Here is a 4,011-nt window from a genome sequence, read left to right on the forward strand (position 1 = left end):
GGGGGGCGGGGCCTCCTCAAACCCCGCCCACAACCCCCGGCCCCGCCCTGACGCCACCCGGCCCCGCCCCCGGGGGTCCCGGCAGCGCGGGGGGGACCGGGCAGGGCGCGGGGGGCGGCGCGGGGAGGGCAGGATCCGCGGAGCTGCGGGGCGGCCGCTGGCTGGCTGTGGGGGCTGCGGGGAGCCCCCCGAGGCGGGCGGTACCCCCCCTTACCGAGAGACCCGCGGGAGAGCTGGGGACATCCCCCCACGAGGCTCGGCAGAGAGCTGGGGGTCCCCTGAAAGCTGCTGGCCCTCCCCACCCCCGTGAGATCTGCTACACCCCAGTCTCGGGGACCCCCGAGACGCCCAGAGCCACCCTACAACCCCCTGGGGTGGAGGGGGGCAGCAAACAGCAGCTCCACGGGGGCCCCACCTTTCCCACGGGGGGGTCCCCACACACAGGTTCGGGGCAGGAATCCCCTCCTAGGGCTCCATGACAGCATGACCCGAGTCGCCCCGCTTCAGCACACCCGGGTGACACCAAAATAGTTGCACTTGCCCCAAGAGGTGCTCGATTGCCCCCACCCCGCGATGAAAAAATGTGATTTGATTCATATTTTAATATCGTGTTTGATAAAGGTTGGCCTGAGCACGTGCTGCCCCTCCGTGTCACCGCGGCCACCAACGTCCTTTTAACTCAGCCTGAACATAATGGTATGGAAGATTAAGGCCCTCAAAGGCTTTCCGAAATTAAAGGGATAATAACGAGGAGGTTAAACCCCATATTTAGGATTTGGAGAATAATGCCTTCCAAAGCCTATTATTCACAGAAACATTTGTGTAATTGAAAATCTCTTTTTAGTCAAATTTTAACATTCCACTCTCCCGCTTGTAGCAGGAGTCGCCCTGCCGAGGTGCCAGGCGGTGGGGTGGCGGTGGCTGGGGCTGCGAGCGGGTGGTGGAAGGGCTGGACAGAATCTCTTTGCCAAAAAGCCCCATCTGAAACAGACTGGTGCCACCGGTATGGCTGGTCTGAGTGGTGCCACCGGTACGGCTCCATCAGTGCCCAGTCTGGATGATGCAGTTGGTGTGGCTCCACTGGTGCCTGATCTGGATGGTGCTGATGATACAACTTCATCGGTGCCCAGTCTGGATGGTGCCACCAGTACAGCTCCATTCAGTGTCTGGTCTGGATGGTGCCACCGGTACGTCTCCATCGGTGCCCAATCTGCATGATGCAGTTGGTGTGGCTCCACTGATGGCTGGTCTGGATGGTGCCACCAGTATGGCGCCATCGGTGCCTGGTCTGGATGGTGCTGATGGTACGGCTCCATTCAGTACCTGGTCTGGGTGGTGCTGCCAGTACAGCTCCATTGGAGCCCAGTCTGGATGATGCAGTTGGTGTGGCTCCACTGATGCCTGGTCTGGATGGTGCTGATGGTGCGACTCCATTGGTGCCCAGTCTGGACAGTGCCACCAGTATGGCTCCATCAGTGCCCAGTCTGGACCTGAGCACACAGGGGGTGAGCTGGGGACAGTGACCAAAACTCGAAAGAAGAAACTTCCCCCGAGGGCTAACCACGTCAGAGCAGCTCTCCAAGGGCAGGAGCACGCAAATACAAAAACCCTGGGAAAATGCCGTGCTAGGAACCAATTTCAGCATAAGCACAGATCCACCTCCGTGCAGCAACTCCGAGCAGCCGCACACGCTCAGACCTGAGCGACGTTCGGGGTTTTAAGGGCGAGCTCAAACGTTTCGCTCCAGCGCCGGTGACGCTCAGCTCCCTGCGCTTGCCGGAGAGCTTCCCGCTTGCCAACAGCCGATGAGTTCAGGCAGACACCTTCGCAATTAATTCCTTGATGAACTAGCCTGAGAAAGCCACCCTCCTGACACATCCGTGATTTATTTTTCTGTTTCTGTGTTTCGCACCGCCGCTGGCCCCGTCTCTCACGCCGTGCTCCGGGTCACTCGGGCAGCGGCTCCTGTGCTCGCGTCCTGCTCCGCCGCTTTCTTCCCCGTGTTTCCTCTGCCAGGGCACTCACCGGCCACCGGCCCGACAGGGAAAAGATCCGGAAGGTTCCTGCAGCTCTGATCCCTCCCTGCTACAGCTGCTACCCACCTCTGTAGCTCCTTCCAGGGCGCACGGGGTGTATTCCTGTGCCTCTGGGCGTTACTGCAAAGGGTGCCAGACCCAGCTGCTGGGCTTTCCCACTGAATCCCAGCACCCATGTTTGCCCCTCGCTTTGCTGACTGGGCTGTCTCGGGCGGCTGTTACATCGCGAGAGCAGCAGAACGTGCAGGATGACACGATCAAGTGTCACGGCTCAAGCCGGAGAGCAAAGGACCACGGCAACAACCTGGGAGAGAGGAGCCCTCACACCAAGGTCTCAAATGGCTGTGCCATCCCAGCCGGCCTGGAAAGGCATAATTTGAGTTTAAAATACCCCCGTGATGGTAAAAATACCCCCGTGATGGTAAACCTCTCCCATTCCCAAACCCAGAAGTGCCATCTCCAGCAGGGAGCTCAGATCACCACCCCGCACGGCACTGGTAGCCCCATCTTTCCCCCCACGGGTGGACGGATCCTGGGGTCCGGCAAGCGAAGCCCACCCTGTTTATTTACACCTGAGCGTGGCAAAGCAGCAATTTTTTTGGAACCCCTGCTTTCCTGCCAGCTGCAAGCACCGCGCAGCTGACCTCCTCAGCGCCACTGTGCTCGGCCCGTGGCCGCCCATCCATCTCCCCGTTAATTGTCATCTCTCCTGACGAGCCATCGGCCCTTTCCACGTGTTCTCTCCCCAGGTTATTTCCAGCTCGGCGGCGTCACCGAATCATACAGGTTGGCATCTCCAGCGTTGCAGCAGGGGGGCTGCTCAGCTCTGCCGTTTCTCACATCCAGCAGCATCTCTCCTACCCAGGACACAGAGAGACCCTCCCCGCTGCTCCTCCCCGCCACGCTGTTGACATCCACAAATCACAATGAAATAGACGCGGCTTTTCACTGACATTTCTGCAGTTTTTTGTAACGCTGATGCGTTTTCCCTTCTGGCGGGGCCCCAGCCGAGTGAGCCATCGCCGATTTCTTTGGAGCAATCTCTACAACGCACTCACAGCCCCAGTTCAGTGATGGTCATTCTGCTTTACTACGAGGGTGGGTGGGTGTTTGCTCCCTGCTTTGCTTAACCAAGTTCGCAGAGCCATGCCGTCCCCCCCAGCCAGGGACACTGCACGCTCCCGAGGCTTTCCTCATCCACTCCTGTCTTCGTATTTATAGCAAAGTGTGTTTAGAGCAATTGAGGCTATCTGGGGCTGGTTAAAAGGTGATCAATAATGGCAATCTGTAGCTGTGTCAAATCCATCTGAGGTTTGCCTCCTAAGAAATTGGCATCTTCGCTGAGAGGGCCCACGTCTACCCGTCTATGTGATACAAGACCAATTGCTGACATTTGCTGCTGTTTTCCCTTCCTTTGACATTTCATTAAGGAGAAAGTAACACCAGCAACTACAAATGTGCTCTCATTGGCAGTTGTTGGCTGCAACGTTGCGAGTTGCCCTGATTAAGTGAGTAGCTGGCCAGGGGGATGTCCCCTGTCCCCTGCCTCCAGGAACGCCAACGCTCCCGTTCGTCTGGCCGTGCAGTGTCCCAGGACTCTGCAGGAAAGGTTTCCCAGCTCAGAGAATCACCTTAACTCAGGAAAACTTCTAATTTATAGGCATGCTTAGGACTTAAATTGCCAGAGTCATTAACACTTCGTTAATGAGTCAATTAGCATGCTTTGAGATCTATGGAGAAAGGTCATTATAAATAGGCATAGTATCCAATATTGCAGAAGTATCTGACTGTTCCGGTATCTGGCCAGGAGCCGGTGCTGAGCGAGGGGACGGACGGACTCAGCTTGGTCCCGGGGGACCGGTCACCGCGGTTGTGGTGTCACCCGTGCAAAGGGCTCTCCAGAGGCTGCAGGTGGGACACCTCCAGCATCCCCTTCGATGCCAGGATGCCCAGGATCAGCGCCGCTCGGAAAGCA

Source organism: Falco peregrinus, chromosome 3 (assembly GCF_023634155.1).
Source record: "Falco peregrinus isolate bFalPer1 chromosome 3, bFalPer1.pri, whole genome shotgun sequence".
NCBI classification, from domain to species: Eukaryota; Metazoa; Chordata; class Aves; order Falconiformes; family Falconidae; genus Falco; species Falco peregrinus.